Below are 19,045 nucleotides of genomic sequence, written 5' to 3'. Positions count from 1 at the left end.
AATGTAAAGACTGACAAATTGCCTTCTGTGGGGGTGGGGGGAGGGAAGCAAGATTAGGGGGACAATTGTCAAACTCAAAATAAATATTTAAAAAAAATTAAAAAAAATTATAATCAGTTTTTGCCTTACCCTATTTTCAAGTATCTTCCAAGTACACACAATCTTCATGAGCCAAAGTATTATCCAAAGCCAAATCATTTCAGAAACCATTTAACCCATCAGGCCAAACATATTTTCTCTCCCTCTCGCCCCTTAGCTCCTCACCCAAGGTACTTAAACTCTTCTTAACTAAGGTATGGATTAAAGTCCACCTCTTCTAGGTAGGTTCTCATGCTCTGCTCCAAAAGTTCTGAATTAATTAGCTATAGAGTATCAAAGTGCTCTAAGTCCCACAACAACCTGAAGGTCTTTCTTAAGATTTTTATAATTGATTATAAATTATGGGAGACACTGACTCAGGACCACCCAGCATCCACTCTCTTCAGTTATATCCAACCCTTTAAATACCTTAAGAAAAATATAATTCCTATAAGGTTGTATAAGATTTGTTCTGCTTTGTTTTGTTTTTCTGCCCCTTTTCATGTACCTTTTAATGCATCTCTTGAGTTTTGTATTTGACAATTGAATTCTCTGTTCAGGTCTGGCCTTTTTATCAGGAAATTTTGGAAGTCCACTATTTTTTGAATATCCATCTTTTCCCCCAATAATATATGCTGAATGTTTCAGGCTATGTAGTAATTCTTGGTTCTTTTTGCTGATTGCAGTATTTTCTCCTTTACTTGAATATTCTGAAATTTAGCAATAAAAGTCTTTTTTTTTTTTTTATCCTAGGTTCTCTTTCTGGAGTTGTGTGTGTTCTTTTAATCACTATTTTGTATTCTTTATCTAGTAGATTTGGATAGATTACAATGATAATTTCCTGCAAGAACTTTTCCAGGTTCTGTTTTTAATCTAGGTTTTCTGGTAGTCTGATGATTTGTAAATTTTCTTGGTTTTTCATTTTACTTAAAAGGTAAATTGTGTTCAATTATTTTCAGCCATTTTGTCATGTTTGATGGAATGTTGCAGTCTTGTATATTCATTGGTTTATATTTATAAAATTCTAATTTTTTAGAATTTTATTTTCTTCAATTAACTTTTATATTTATTTTTTCAATTGGCCAATTTTATTTGTACGAAGATTTATATACTTTTTCCAGTTGCTTACTTTGATATTTAAAAGGGTTGATTTCTTTAGTTAATTTCTCAGAACTTCCCAGTATGACTCTCATTTCCTTTCCCCAGTTTTCTTCTTCTCCTCTCTTCTATTGTTTTTATATTTTTTTAAGCTCTTCCATGAGCTTTTAGATTTAACTCATTTGCATACTCTTTTAAGTCTAACCTGTTTGGTAATTTTTCACTCTTTTCTTCTTCTGAGGTGGCATTGTTATCATCTTTATCTGCATAGTAGATTTCTATAGTGAGCACTCATATAGCTTTTTTAGTTATCTGAAAATGTCTGAGCCCTGATCCTGGGGTTTGGGGAATATATTTCCAAGCAGGTTTTTGCTGGGGTTGTAATTTGATCCGGGTTTGTTGTTGGTGGAGACCTTGCCTTCGCAATGCAGTTCTTGCCTTTGCAAAGTATTATTTCCTTTGTTATGTCCAAGTTCTGTGTATGCAGTGGTTTCTTCACAACCCAGTCCTATCTTTTGCCCTCATGTTCCCAGGGTTCAGACTGTGCATGGGCTTAGGACCCTTCTTGCTGGCCCAGACCTCTGCTGTTAAGGTGATGGGATCTGGACTGCACTGTTTCTCAATGCCTCCCTCTGATTTTCCCATTCTCCAGTCTCATTGGTCTTCACTTCCCCCTTTTCCTCCCTAAGAGATAGACCTTCACCAACGATTCTCCTTGATGTCTTCTGTAGAAAATTTCTATGGGAGTCAGCTTGGTGGTGCAGGTAATAAAGCACCAGTCCTGGAATTAGGAGTAGCTGAGTACAAATATGACCTCAGACACTTAATAATTACCTAGCTGTGACCTTTGGCAAGTCACTTAACCCCATTGCCTTGCAAAAACCTAAAAAGAAAAGAAAAGAAAAGAAAAGAAAAGAAAAGAAAAGAAAAGTTCTTAGGACTTTATCTTTTTTCTTTGTGGTACCTGTACTTTTAATGTCTGTGCATAGAATTCTTTTAGCTTTTCTCTTTAAATTCTCAATTTGAAGAAAAAATTTAAAAATGCAAAAGCGCCTGGAGCATGCTAGTTTCATACTGCAATCTTGGTTCTACCCTGTAAGTCCTGTGGAAGAAAATGCTTTCTTCATTTTTTTTCCTGCACATCTTTTCTTATAGAAAACTAGGATTCCATTATCTGCTTATGCCACAAATTATTCAGTCATTCCCCAATTGATGGTATCCTACCTAATTCTAATTCTTTGTCACAATAAATAGATGCTTAAAATGTTTTTTGTATATAGGGGTCCTTCACTCTTTTTAATGATCACTTTGGAATATGGATTAGTAGTGGCATTGATAGATTGAAGGGTATTAACAGTTTTATAGCCTTTTGGGTATTGTTACAAATTTCTCTCCAGAAAGCTTGGAGCAGTTCACAACTCCACCAATAATGTACTAGTGATACAGATTTCTCATATACACTTCAGCAGTTATCATTTCACTTTTCTCTCATATTAGTCAATCTGATATGTGACAGGATCTATACTTTTCTTTCTCTGACTTTACTCTTCCAGGTTTAGGTATTAGTATTATTTTTGTTTCACAAAAGGACTTTGGTGAACCCTGCTTTGCATATTGTTCAAATTAATTAATTTCAAATTAAATATTTTAATCTGTTGATCTTTAAATGCTTGGAAAAATTCACTTGCAAATCATCTTTGATTTAGAAAGCTGATTTATAGTCTGTTCAATTTTTTTTCTCTAATAAAAGTCTTTTTAGATATTTAATTTTTCTTTATTGTCTGTTAAGCTGGACAGGGTGTATTTTTGTAAGATTTTTTCCTTTTCATTTTTTGGATGTACCTGGGGGGAAAATCCTTAAAATTATTTTGATTTATTTTTTTTCTTTTCTCATTTTAAACTGTATTAGTCAATGTTTTATGTATATCACTGATTTTTTCAAAATACCAGTACCCTAGGTTTATTTTTAAATTCAATGGTTTTCTTACACTCAAATTATTAATTTCACCTTTCATTTTTTGGATTTCCAATTCATCTTAAATTGGGGATTTTAAATTTATTCTTCATCTAGTTTTTTTTATTTCATAATAATTTTATTGTTCTATTCTTTATGTTTTTTATTTATGTAAGTACTTAGTGATATAAATGCAGAGAAAAATATAAGAAATATTCAAAATGTACCTTTGATTCAGTTAGCAGGGATGTTCTCTACAATAAAACAACCAATTAATCTGCATCTATCCTATGTAACCCTTGTGGATTTCTTCTCATGGTTTCTCAGCCTAGGAGATCACTTCAAATGTTTGAGACTTTTATTTTCCTGATGTCAAAATTATATTGGCTTATCCAGAATGAAACTAAAGCACATATTTTGTTAGAGATAGCATTCTTTTCTCTCTTTCTCCTTCAAAGGTCTTTCTTTATCAAAAACAGACTTTGAAAATAAATTTTTAATAGTCAATGTACTAATTTTTGGAATATTACAATGAATTCATAACTTAATGGTACACAATAAGAGTTAAAATAATTTTTACAAAGTTAACATTTATTCATGGGAAACATATAGAACTTAATAAAGTATTTGAAATGTCTTTGAAAGGAGTCATCCTAAAAAGTTAAGAGTTTGCTAGATTCTTCTCTTCTTCCTGTTTCATTCTGAAACCATTTTATTGCCCATATGGACCATATATGCAAAATATATAAAAATAAGCTCTATTACTTGATTAACTATCTGTTGTAGTTTGGAAACTTGAGATTTTTCATGTAACTTTTTCTTATGGAAAATTGAATCAAACTCCTGGGAGGAAATAATGTTCTCTTCATTTAGACTTTATCATGTTATGAAGTTTAATACAATCATATCATTTATAAATATGTACAGTTGGGTGACATCATCATAGAAATAATGAACAGACACCAGGATTGACCAAAGTAAAGATATGGGCCTGTACTTTTTTTAGAAACTGGAAAAGCCTCTTAACCAACATAAATCTCTCTAAGAAGCAAAACTCTATCATTTCAATATAAATATTCTTCTCTGATGTTTATTTACTCTAAGCATTTGGAACCCTATAGTTTCCAAAGAATTAAAATTGAGGATTTTCCAGAAGATAATGTAACAACTTATGATGATTGTTAGCAGGATGCAGTATAGTGCAAAGAGTAAATTACAGAGGAGTATTTCATCAAAGAAACTTCTGATAAGAAAATACATGATTCGATAGAATTACAGAAAAATTATGCTAACATCTCCTGACAGAACTGATAGATTTAAATTTCAAAGTTCTTCATATATTTTTGTTAGATGTATTTGTTTTATTTTTAAATAATTGTTACAAAATATTTATTCTCTCCCACACAGTGATAAAATGTGTTAAATGTATGGTGACAACAAAAGAAAATGAATAGAGATCTTTCATTCACTATCATAAAAATGAGTAAAGGGAGGGAATATAGAAATGAGAGCTTTTAAGAAATACCATGTATCAAACACTGTACTAAATAAACACTCTTCAAAAAGTATTTTCTTTAGAATAATAAAATATGCATTGATGCAGCTATTCCAGTAAATGGTTTATATCCCAGAGAGATTACAAAGTAGATAAAAGTATTATCCTATTTGCACAGTTACAGAAAATATGACAGAAGTCAAATGACTTGCCTAGAACTGAACTGCTGGGAAGTGACTAAACCAAGATTTGGAGCTAGATCTTTTTTTAACTTTGGTTTCAATATTTTATCTGCAGGTGCCAACTAGGTAATTCCTGCAATTGAATTTGAACTGTCTTTCTGAGTCCAATTCGATCACTTCATCTTTCTAAGCATGAAAGATTTTCATTTGTATTTCACTCAAGCTTTCTTTCTATTTGACATCTCCATTTATATAATTTACTCTATTTGTGTATTGTCAAATTTTATTCAACTGTTTAATTTTTACTTCTGCACTTTTCATATGAGTATTTCCACAAATCCTAAAAAATATTAAAATAAATTTATTTACATCCTACATTATTTTTCAACATTAATTTTTTGGTATAAGATACTTCATGCCACATTTTTCTTCCTCCCTCCCTTCTCATCTCCTTCCTCTGAGTAATCTGATATAGGTTTTCCATGCTTAGCTACTTTAAACATATTTCCAAATTAGTCATGTGGGAAAAAAGAAGAATCAGAATAAAAGTTAAAAAATGAGAGATAAAAGACATAAAGAATAATGCAAATTTTAAACATTGAAAATATTATATTTTGTCTGCATTAATACTTCAGTTTTTGTTCTGGTAATAAATATTATTTTCTATCACAAGTCCCTAAAGACTGTTTTTAAGACAATATATCTAACAAGATAATATGATCATAGATGTAGCACTGAAGGGGAACTTAAAGGTCCTCCAAAGATAATATAGTTATTAAATGGAGAACTAAATTCATTTTCTAAGATATTGGCCTCAGGACTTCAGTTCCTATACCTTGATATCTCTCTGAATGTATTATATTTCCACTACTAATGTACATTTACAATAATTTTTATCTGCTATCATTTGTGCAACTACATGCTAATCAAGAAACATGCTTTAATGCCAGATTTTTTACTAGTTTAGATCATATTGCTATGATCACATTTTTACATACAAATTAATCTTTTCTTATTTTCTCTCATCTCTTTGGTATATAAGCCCTTTACTGGAATAACTGCATCAAATTGTGTAAAAATGTTATATGGTTATTTTGGATAATTCCATTTTATAGAGAAGAAAGCAATAATATTGAAACCAATTCACTCTGAATTCTATAAATGTGGTTTCATAACCAGTGAGATCAGCTTTACTGATGATGAAGTAAAAGGACCTGGGTTCAAAATCTGCCTGGAAATTTTACTTATGTGTGTCTTAGATGAATTAATTTATCTCCTTATATATAATTTATCATTGTAAAATAAGGTGAATATACTTCATGTGAAGCTCTAGGTCTGTGATTTAACTATTTTTAAACGGAATGTTTAAGCTTGTTTAAGCCCAAAGTTTTGATTGAAATTTTAAGCTTTTTTCTACTCATTTTGTTATTATGTATATAAAATCTAAATATCATTTATATTTCTTTTCTTATTTAGGAGTATTGATTTTTATTTATAAATTCTATAATGGCTTTCCATTTAATTGTTATTATCATAAGCAATGAGAGCTTAATAAGTATTTTTTATAACAGTTGTTATGATAATCTTTTGGGAAAAATGATTCTATAATGTTAAGGCTTTCAAAGTGCTTTCAATATCTCATTTGATTGTAGCAATAATTCATCAAGGTAGGTATTATTATTTTAATTTTACAGTTGAAGAAACAGGTTAAATGATTTACTCAGAATTACATAGTAACTAAGTTCTTGAGCTATATTTGAAGTCAGTTCTTTCTAAGTCAAGGCTCAGATTTCTAGCCTCGCTTTAATGTATAAGAATACTTACTTTGAAATATATAACTAGATTGTTCATTGTTCATTCTACTTTAAGGACTGTAAGTGACACTGAATGTGCTGGCCAATGTTTCAGTAAAGTATTTTTTATTCAGGAGTTTCTGTTTTCAGTAAAATAATATCCTACGACCCTAATTATATGTGTAGACTGTGCAGATAAAATAAATTTTGTTTAATATATTAACATGATGTAATATAAAATTTATACTAAAGTTTATTTTCCATTCAGTGGAGTCTGAAAATTTGACAAATTAAGAACCAAAAAACAGAGAGAATTATATTCCCCCTTGATTATATCAGTTTTATTTTTGGCCCAAGTGTATATAAAATATTGTCCCTAATTTGTTATTTCCCTTTAAGAGACATAAAAAAATAACCTGCATAACCCAGTGTTATTGAAAAGTCCTCTAGCTTACACAGGTTGACAGAATTTTACTTCAAATACAAATATATTTGGTGGGTATATTGGGGGAAATATTTATGTACGTGGAGAGTCCAAATGGAAAAAGTCTTATTTAATGAGATGTAAAATAATAAAATCTGACCTGTAATCCTACTCTGGTTTAAGCAGGGGTGGACTAAGGTTATAATGAACAATATGAACTTTCAGAAAAAGGAACTAAGGAACATTTGGATGAATGGCATAGGAATGACCTTAGTGATTTGAATTGGTAAAAGGTTATATTTAGATCAAGAAATTTCAATAGCTCCAGGGAGAAAGTGTGTCTTCATTTCAGAACTTAAATCATATCACTGATAACCCAATCTGTTTGCCTATAACAAACTATTGGTCTGAATTCAACCATACAAATTTTCTTATTCTGATTCCTTTTGAAATGATTACTATTTTATCCAACTTGTTGATTAGATAAAATTTCATCTCTGAACTCTTTTATTTTTTAAGGTAACATTATCTTTGTTTTCAATTGCATGTGAAAACAAATTTCAAATTTTCTTTCAAGTATTTGATATCCAAAGTCTTTTCTTCCCTAAACCCAGTGAGAAGGCAAGAAATTTTATATAGTTTATACATGTATAATAATACAAACCCTATTTCCATATCACACATGTTGTGAAATAACAGACAAAAAAATAAAATAAAAAAACTGTAGAAATTTAAAAATGGCATACTTTGGTATACATTCAGATTCTTATCAATTATAAGTTTTTACAATTTTCTTGTGTCATATATATCTAAGAAAAGCAAGTCAATTACATTTGACCATTATGACATAATGATATTATTATGTGCAATGTTCTTCTGGTTCTGCTCATTTCACTTTCCATCAGTTTATATAAAACTTTTCAAGTTCCTCAGAAAATATCCTGTTTGTAATTTCTCATAGCCAAACAGTATTCCATTACAATTTTATACCACAACTTGTTTATAGATTCTCCAACTAAACTACTTCTTGTCACCCCAAAAAAGGAGCTAACACAGGTAATATTTGTACAGAAACGTCTTCCCTGCTTTTATTTTTGAATTTTTTAAAATATAGAACTAGTAATTTTATTGTTGGGTAAATGGGTGAGTTTTTTAAGTGTCATAAATTCTTCTCCTGAATGGTTGGAATAGTTCACTACCTACTCCAAAAACAGTTCAATGATGTCCGAATTTTCCTAGGTATTCTTCAACAATTAAGCTTTTTTCCTGTCATATTAGCAAAAGTGATGTGTAAGGAAGTACCTAAGAGTTGTTTTATTTTAAATGTCTCTAATTAAAAACGATTTAGAGAATTTTATATGACTTTCAATATCTTTGATTTTTTTTATCTGTAATCTGCTATTTCATATCCTTTGACCATTTATCAATTGGAGAATTACTTATTCTCATAAATTTGACTAAGTTCTTCAAGTATTTTAGCAATGTGATTTTTGTCAGAGACATGTCATCTTTTCCAACTTTTCTTTCCTTCTAATCTTGACTATATTGATTTTATGCATGTAAAAACCTTCTAAACTAAATACAAAATGAAAATTTTTACATAGTATAACATTTTTCCTTCCTCTTTGAGGTTTACCTCTGCCATTAATATTAGAGTTGATATGCATGTTATTAAATGTATGGTGTGAGATGATCCAGACTGACATCCTCCAAATCTATTTTCCAGTTTTCCCAGAATGTTTTATGAAATAATGAATTATTTTCTTAAAAGCTTAGATTTATTGTTTTATCTAGTCTTTTACTACTGCATATTGTTTACCTAATCTTTTCCACTCTTCCACCACTTTTTATTTTAGTCATTAAAGCATTGTTTTGATGATTACTAGTGTTCAATAATGTGGGAGATATGATATAGCAAGTTCTATTTTCATCAATTTCTTTGAAATTTTTGATCTTTTGTTTTTTTCAGATTAACTTTGTTGTTTTCTAACTCCATAAAACATATTTTGGTTAGTTTGATTCATATGGAGTGGATTAGTAAATTAATTTTGGAAGAGTTAACAAATTGAATAAAGTATTGGTTCACACTGCCTACGAGGCCTAGTTTTCTAATTGTTTATATCTGAATTGATATTGGAAAGTGTTGTAATTGTCATCATACATACCAAGATTTTACTTACTAGGTAGATCACCAAATGTTTTGTATTATATAAAACTATTTTAAGAAACTTTTTATGCTTTTTTTACTACTAATCTTTGCTGGTAATATATGCCAATACTGACAATTTATATGCATTTATTTTATATACTGCAACTTCAATAAAGTCATTAATTATTTCAAGTGGCTTTATTTTAAGTTGATCCTTTTCAGATACCAATATATCATCTGTAAAGAGTTATTGTGTAATTTTCTCATTGTTCTTCCAATTACAGAAATTTCTTTATCTTTTCTTATGGCTATAGTTCCTATTGCTAGTACAGGTTTGAATAATAGTAGTGGTGATAATAGGCATTCTTAATTTCTTCCACTATCTTATTGGAAAGCTTTCTATCTCATCCTCATTACATATATTGCTTACTTCCGGCTTCAGAGAGGTACAATTTTTCATTTTAAGGAAAGTTCTCCTTATTCCTGTGCTTTCTAGTGTTTTAATAGGAATAAATGCTGTATTTCATCAAAAGTTTTTTTTGTTATTATTCTCATTAATTATGCTTTCAGTTTTCTCAATATTGAACAATTCCTATATTCCAGGTACAAGACCCAAATGCTCATACTTTATGACCATTGTGAGACATTGCCATCATCTCCTTGCTGGTATTTTATTTAAATTTTTTGCAACTATGTGCATAAGGGCATCAACTATATATATGTGTATATACATATATATATATATATATTTATTTTTAAGTATAAATTTATATTTATATTCTTGATGTTTTGGTATCAGCACTAAATTTTGATGAAAAAAGGAATTTGTTATGATTCCTTCATTCATTTTTCAAATAGTTTAAATACTATTGATATTAATATATTTTAATGTTTGCTAGAAATTACTAGTGAATTCATTAGGCCCCAGGAATTACTTATTACGATGTTAATTGATGATATGTTATATTTAATTTTCAATTTTACTTTTCCAATTAAATGAAAAGATTGTTTTCAACATTCATCCATTTGCTAGTTTATGAGTAATATATTTTTCTACCATAATTTTTCCATCCCCTCACTTCAAGACAGTAAATAATATGATAAAAAATGCTCATATATAACTGTCTTTGGCATATTTACATATTAATAATTTTGTAAAAGAGGAATTACAACTATGTGGAACAAATAATCATGAGAAAAAAAAAGAAAAAACCAAATAAAATTTTTTAAAAGTGAACCTAGTATGCTTTCTTCTTCATTCAGACTCCAGTTTGCTTCCTTTTTTTTTCCTTTTTTTTTCCTGCATGTAGATGTCATTTTCCATAAACCCAGGTGTCATGTTTGTTTTTGAACAATGAACTATTGAGAAGAGTTGCATCCATCATAGTTGATTCATCTCACAATATTCCTATTAATGTGTACAATGTGATCTTGGATCAGCTCACTTCATTCAGTATCAGTACATATAAAGTATTACAGGCTTTTCTAAAGTCCAAATTCTCATGATTTCTTAGTGAACAATACCCCTTAATGTTAGTGTATCCAATCTTGCTCTGTCAGTCCTCAATTGATGGGGAATCCCTGAGATTCCAATTCTTTGCTAAACAAAAAGACCTATTATAAATATTTTTGTACATGTGGGTCTTTTCCCCTTTTGAATAATTATTTTGGAATATTTAACTAGTTATGGTATTGTGGATCAGAGAATATACAGTTTTATTGCTCATTGGGAATAGTTTCAATTGTTCCCAAGAATGGGCATATCAGTTCACAACTCCACCAAGAATGCATTAGTATTCTAGTTTTTCCACATCCTCTCCAATATTGATCATTTTCCTTTTTTTCTCATCTTGGATTTATGTGAAGTGATACCACAGAAAAATTTTAGGGTACATTCATTTTATTTTATTTATTTAAGGAAATGGGATTAGGTGACTTATCCAAGCTCACAAGCAAGGCAATTATTTCGTGTTTGGGGCCAGATTTGAGCTCAGGTCCTCCTGACTTCAGGCTCAGTTTTTATCTACCATGCCAACTAACTTCCCTTAATGTAATTTGTCTAATCAATAATGATGTAGAGAATATTTCGTATTACTATAGATTACTCTAATTTCTTCATCTGAAATAAATTATGAATTTAAGATGCCATTTTCCTCATTGTCTTTTAGTTTATATATTTCCATTTCACCATTTTTCTTTTTTTAAGGAAACTATTGAGATAATTTTTTTTACATCTTTTTTGTCATCTTTATGATATGTTTACTAAGATATCTCTTTTTTTCATGATTCTCTTATATCACTCTGATTTCTTTTTATTTTTTCACTTTTTATGATTTTTTTCTTAGCCATTCTAGGAGTTTATTTTGGACCTGACACAAATTCAGATTTTTCTTTGAGGTTTCACATGTGAACATTTTGACATTGCTGTTTTCTTCTGAATTTGTATTTTGATATTTCCTTTCACCATAATAACTTTCTATATCAGGTTTATATTTTTTTTGATTTGATATCTGTTTCCTGAAATCACCGCTTCCATTTCATTTGTCCTAAATTCTTATACTGATTTGATGGGAAGGGAAGCTCTCATTTTTTTTTTTTTTTTGTATTGTACTAGGGGCTTCACTGAGATCTTGTGACCTCATAGCCAAAGTGTGTCTCAAAAACAGTTCTCCATGTGGACGAAATAGAAGATTAGCAAAATCAAGCTACTTTTGCAGTATAGAATCACCAATATATTCTGGCTAAAATTGAGGCTTAGATTCATGATAATTATATTCAATTTTTGCATTATTTCACATATAATTAACATCTATCAATTAATGAGAAGTTTGAGGAATTATTTCCTTTCATTTTCTTTCTTTTTATTTTTCTCTTAGAAATAAACTGCTTCCTTCCTTGCAATTTTGTGACTGCTATGCTATTTTGTTATTGATAACTATATCTAATAACCTGTATCAGCAAATTTATTATAATTAGTTATTTCTGATTTTATGTCTTTTATAAAAAAGTAAAAACAAAGTAGGAATATAGATTTTGACTGAGGAGTTTTTGAGTAAATTTAATGTTAGTACATGTACCTGATAATAACTATTTGTATTCTAAGGATTTTTTTAATAAATCTTACTATTTTTAGATAGATTAATTTGACAAAAAGTTGAATTCATGATGATTGAGATTTTAATCTATTTTCTTTGCTTGTGACAAAATAACTTGTAAGTACAACTTAAAAGAAATTAATACCAAATTGAATTTCAATTCTAAGGAACTCAATATTTTAATCAAATCACAGAATCATAGAATTGTTAGGTTTTTCAGTAATCATGTAGTCCTGGACAGAACAATTGAATCCTAACCACTTAGCTAGCATTTGAAGATCTCCACAGATGCTGAATTCTTTTTTTTTACACAGATGTTAATTTCAGTATTATCAGAATTAGTCTCTTTTGAGTAATCATGAATTAATATTTTTCTTTTAATCACACCAAGTATTGCCACTTTGAAATTCCATTCATTGATTTTTTTTAAAATTTATTTATTTTCATCCATTTGAACATGAATATTTCCAAGTTACAAAATTTCCCTTCCTCTCCCCCCCAAGCAGGAAACAATTGGGTTAGCATTTTACATGCATATTTTGTTAAACATTTTGAAAATTAGTAATTTTTAACATGAGGAGTTAAGATTCAGGCAAAGAGATATAAAAGAAATAATTTTTATAAAGTGTTCATCGGTTTCTGTTTTTCTTTTTTTTTCTGTATGTTTCATTTTATTTTGCTTTTCCTCCTCTGGTTGGGGATATTATAGCCCATAATCAGTCAAATAAAGTTTCTCCAGATCTCTGGACTGTTCAAGAAGAACAGCTTCCTTCAAGGTTGTTCATCTTACAATGTTGTTCCTGTATACATTGTTCTCTTGGTTCTACTCCCATCACTCAGAATCAGATCCTGTAAGTCATCCCATACTTCTCTCTAGAGTTTGACCATTTATGGTTTCTTATAGAACAATAATATTCCATAGTATTCATGTACCATAATTTGTTTAGCTATTCCCCAATTAATGAGCACCCACTCAATTTACAATTCTATGCCACTACAAAAAAAGAGCTGCTATGAATATTTTGAAACATGTAGGACTATTCCCATCCATTCATTGTTGCTCCATTGAATGCTCAGGGAAAAGTAGAAAAAAAAACAATGACTCTTTCCAAAAATAGCACATCAAATATTTAAAGACTGATATCATATACTGTTGAACTATTTCTCCAGGAAAAATATTCTGGTGCCTTAAATTACATGACAGACACCTCTTTTGACTATACCCTCAACCTTGCCTCACAGAAGCCTAAGCATCCTTCCAGTCTCAACTTGAGTGCTGCCCCTTACATTAAATCAATATGGATCATCATAATTGTTAGTGTTCATGGTGTCATAGTCTTCCATTTTTCCAACTCTGGACTTGTGTTTGCTTTGCCTTTGAAAACTCGTATAATTTGTTCTTTATTTTTTCTCTTCATTTGATTAGTTCATGTAAAGAATAATTGTTTTCACTATTATGGTATACTAGAAAGGTATTCTGCTAGCCTTTTCATATTCTACAGTCACTGATAGAGAAACCTAACCTAATTAATATTCCACCTAATAATCCATGTGTGTCAATATCATAAGAGCTAGGTAGTTCACTTTTGGAAAGACTATTATCTTTACATCAGGAAAAATTGAGTTCAAATCTGATCTCAGCCAATATTTTAAACTCAGTTTCATTAGTTTTAAAAAGCAGCTAATAATAACATCTACTTAATGTTGTGGTTTGCTTCCTTGGGGCCCACAGTGGTGACCTCCCTCCAGGAGGGGAGCTGACAATAAGGAGTCAAGCCACTACTGTCTTATGCCTCCAGCTCAATTTTATTATTGCTTAGCTATTACATATATACTGTTAGGTCTTCCGGGGTAGAACAAAGAATAATGAGGTAATGGTTAGGGGGGTGCAAGCGATGTGTATACGCAGCTTCTTGCATTACAGGGTAGGAGGGTACATTAGGGAGGAGATGATAAGGTATGGCTGTGTCTAGTGCCCTTGGACAGTGGGGCGGAATGTCCAGCTCCTAAGGACTCCAACTCACCTTATCTCTCAGGGCAGCAAGCCAGCTCCTGAGACTGTCCAGGTGGTGGTTTACTTGGAGATGATTTGTGTCATGGATGTTAGAATAGCCTGTGTACCCACAACTTAAAATATTGTTGAGTTTCCCTGTCCACCAGGGGGACCATTAAGCTTAGAAGAGTAAAAGAAACAAGCATACACTCAGGTGGGGAATGCTAGAAGTACATCTAGCAGAGACAGTTTATTGAAATTATCAAACAGTTCTCATAGAAGAAAAGCACAAAATTAGTATACAGGATAAAAACAATGATGTAACTCTATTTTGGGCAGGGTGTAGCCTAACAGGATGTAACTCAGGTCAAGTAGTTCCAGAACAAGACTATCAAAAAGTGAGGCTACGAATGAGGCAGTTGTGGATTCAAATCAGAATTCCATGGAAGCTTTCAGCTCAAGGGTCACCAGAGCTTAGGTTTTTTTGGCTATAATTGGCATCTCACCCCAAAAGCACTCAAGCAGCCTCCAGCAAAATGTGTTTACTGTGAGGATCAAAAGAGATAATTCCTGTAAAGTGCTTAGTACATGCTGGCATATAATAAGTGATTAATAAATGCATTTTCCTTTCCTCCTTCTTCTATCTTTTATAGCATGAATTATTGATTAATTCAGATACCTCAGTCAAAAAAAAAACCTACCCAATCACTTTGTATTTGTAGAGCTGATCAAAGTCTTTCATACTGTAAGTTATGAAGGTTTACAGAAAATTATGTCAAAATTTGCTTGCCTAAATTCAGAAGCATTACAAGACAATTTAATGATGATATATTGCCCCAGTTCTGTATAACAAATGATGTTCTTGCCCTTTCTCAGTCATCACTGGAGTGAAACAAGGCTGTGTGCTTGCTCCCACGCTTTTTTATTTTATTTTATTAAATATTAACTTATTTTCATCCATATGCACATATATATTTTTAAGTTACAAAATTTCCTTCCATCCAAACCTCCTCCCCTCAATGATGAACAGTCAGGGAAGAATGGTACAGATTTACAGATTAGTAAATGTTAGGATGAGGAATAAAATTTAAGGGAAAACTATACATAAGGGATAATTTTATTAAAGTGTTCCTCAGTTTCTGAATTGTTTTGTTGTGTGTTTTGTTTTGTTTTACATTTCTTCCTCTGTTTGGGGAAAATGTAGTCCATAACCAATCTAATAGTTTTGCTAGTTCTCTAGACTAGAGAGATGTTGCTTCCAGCAAGGTTGTTCATCTCACAATGTTGTTGTTGATGTATACATTGTTCTCTTGGTTTTATTCCCTTTGCTCAGCATCAGAACCTGTAAATCATTCAGTCTTTCTTTAAAGTCCACCCACTGATGGTTATTTATAGAATAATTGTATTCCATAATATTCATGTACTATAGCTTGTTTAGCCATTCCCCCATTGATGGACATTCCCTCAATTTCCAATTCTTTGACATGTCAAAAAGAATTCTAATGAAAATTTTGGAAAACTTAGGGCTTTTCCCATTTGGCTACAATTTCTTCTGTATATAAACTTAGAATTGTAATTGCTAGCTCAAAATATATGAACTTGTATTGTTCTTTGGGCAGTGTTCCATATTGCTCTCCAGCAAGGTTGAAACCATTGACAAATCCACTTGCAATGCATCAACGTCCCAATATCTCTACAAGCTCTCCAATATTAACCATCTTCCCTTTTTCTCATTTTGGCCAATATGATAGGTGTGAGATAATGCCTCATTGTAATTTTAATTTGCATTTCTCTAATCAATGATGATTTGAGGCATTTTTCATATGACTATATATATATATGTATATATATATACATATATATATATATATATATATATATAGAGAGAGAGAGAGAGAGAGAGAGACAGAGAGAGACAGAGACAGAGAGAGCGAGAGAGAGAGTCTTAATTTCTTCACTTGATAAATATATTCATATCCTTTGATCATTTATCAATTGGGGAAAGGATGGTGACCATATTAGTTTGCTGCAATTCTCTATATATTTTAGAAATGAGACCTTTATCAAAACTCCTAGTTGTGAAGATTGTTTCCCAGCTTTCTGTTTTCCTCCTAATTTTGGCAACATTGATTTTTTTTATATCAAAAACTTTTTAATTTCATAGATTCAATATCATTCATTTTGCAGTTTATAATGGGCTCTAATTCTTGATTGGTTGTAAATTTATCTTCTTTCCATAGATCTGAAAGATAGAGTATTTCCTGATCAATTAATTTTTGTCTGTGATTTAGCACTTTATATCTAAATCGTGTACCCATTTTCACCTTATTTTGGTATAGGGTGTGAGATGTCGATCTATGCTAGTGTTTCCCATACTATTTTCCAGGTTTCCAAACAATTTTTGTCAAAGTGTTTTTTTATCCTAGAAGTTGATGTATTTGGGTTTATCACATAGTTTATTGCTGTAGGCATTTATTGCATCTTCTTTGTAGCCTATCCTACTCCACTGATCCATTACTCTAATTTTTTTTCTTTTCTTTTTTTTGCAAGGCAAACGGGGTTAAGTGGCTTGCCCAAGGCCACACAGCTAGTTAATTATTAAGTGTCTGAGACCGGGTTTGAACCCAGGTACTCCTGACTCCAGGGATGGTGCTTTATCCACTACGCCACCTAGCTGCCCCTCATTACTCTAATTCTTAACCAGTACCAGGTAGTATTGATGACTTTCATTTATAGTATAGTTTTAGTTTCTGGTAGAGCTAGGTCACCTTCCTCTACATTTTTTTTTTACATCAGTTCCTTTGTTATTCTTGCCCTTTTTTTGTTCTGATGAATTTTGTTACTATATTTTCAACCTGAGTAAAGTAGTTATCTGAAAATTTGATTGGTATGGCATTGAGTAAGTAATTGCATTTGGTTAGAATTGTCATTTATATTATATCAGCTTGACCTAACTATGAACATTTGACATTTTCCCAATTATTTAGACTTAACTTTAATTATGTGAGAAACACTTTATAATTGTGTTCATATAGTTTATAGGTTTGCCTTGGGAGGTAGATTCCCAAGTATTTAATATTATTAGATTAAATGGAATTTCTCTTTCTATGTCTTACTCAAGGGCTTTGTTGTTCATATATATATATAAATGCTGATGATTTATTTAGGTTTATTTTATATCCTTCTACTTTGCTGAATTTATTAATTGTTTCGAGAAATTTTAGATGTTTTTCTGGGGTTCTCTAAGTATACCATTATAGCATTTGAAGACAGAAAGTTTTACTTCCTCATTGCCAATTCTGATTCCTTCAATTTCTTTTTTCTTCTTTTATTGCTAATGCTAGCATTTGAATACTTTAGTAGTGAATAGTAACAGTCATAATGGACATCCTTGTTTCATTCCTGACTTTATTGGAAATGCTCTGGGTTTATTACCTTATATTTGTTTATGGTTTCAGATAGATACTATTTATTTTTATAAGAAAAACTCCATTTATTCCTAAACTTTCTGCTCTTTTAAATAGGATTTGGGGGGGGGGTGCCTAGGTGGCACAGTGGATAAAGCACCGTCCCTGGAGTCAGGAGTACCTGAGTTCAAATCCAGTCTCAGACACTTAATAATTACCTAGCTGTGTGGCCTTGGGCAAGCCACTTAACCCCATCTGCCTTGCAAAAAACCCAAAAAATAAAAAATAAATAAATAAATAGGACTGGAGGGTGTATTTTAGCAGAGATGTTTTCAGCATCTATTGAGCTAATGATATGATTTCTGTTTGTTTTGCTATTGATATGTTTAATTATGTTGAGTGTTGTCCTAATGTTGAGCCATTCCTGCCTACCTAGTGTAAATCCTACATGATCGTAGTGTATTGTCCAAATAATAACTTGCTGCAATATCCTTGATAAAAATGTATTTAAAATTTTTTCATCGGTATTCATGTGTGATTGTTCAATAATTTTATTTGTCTCTTTTGGGTGTTTTTGGTTTGTGTCAGCACCATGTTGGTGTCATAAAAATGTTTGACAGAAGTCCTTCCTCTCTATTTTTTTAAATAGCTACATAATATCTATTGTAAATCCATCTGGACATGGAGGCTTTTTCTTTTGGAGTTTATTGATGCTTTCTTTAATTTCTTTTTCTAAAATGGGATTATTTATGTGATTTATTTGCCCTTTGGGTTAAATGTGGAAGTTTGTATTTTTGTAAAAATTCATCCATTTCATTCAGGCTAGCAAATTTATTGCTATACATATGGACAAAGTTGCTTAAAAATAAATCTTTAGTTTCCTTCTCATTGGTGTTTAGTTCACCCTTTTCATTTTTGATAGTGGTAATTTGGTTATCTTTCCTTTTTTAATGAGATTAACCAAAGTTTTGTCTATTTTATTGTCTTTTTCATGAAATCAAAAGAGTTTTATTTATGAGCTCAATGGTTTTTTTTTGCTTTTAATTTTATTAATCTCTGCCTTGATTTTCAGAATTTCAGTATTTAATTGGGAATCTTTAATTTGTTCTTTTTTAGTTGCATACCCATTTCATTGACCTCCTCTTTCTTTATTATATTCACATAGGCATTTAGAGTTTTAAAGTTTCCCTTCCAAATTGCCTTGGCTGAATACCATAAATTTTGGTATGATGCCTCATAATTATCATTTTCTTGGACATAATTATTGATTATTTCTATTATTTGCTGTTTGACCCAACTTTATTCAAGAATTGATTTTTGGTTTAGCTTTCCATGACTCTAATAAATTCAATTTTTCTTGTATCATGTTTGAGAAGT

Source organism: Macrotis lagotis, chromosome X, assembly GCF_037893015.1.
Source record: "Macrotis lagotis isolate mMagLag1 chromosome X, bilby.v1.9.chrom.fasta, whole genome shotgun sequence".
NCBI lineage: Eukaryota > Metazoa > Chordata > Mammalia > Peramelemorphia > Peramelidae > Macrotis > Macrotis lagotis.
This window is presented reverse-complemented; position numbering follows the sequence as displayed.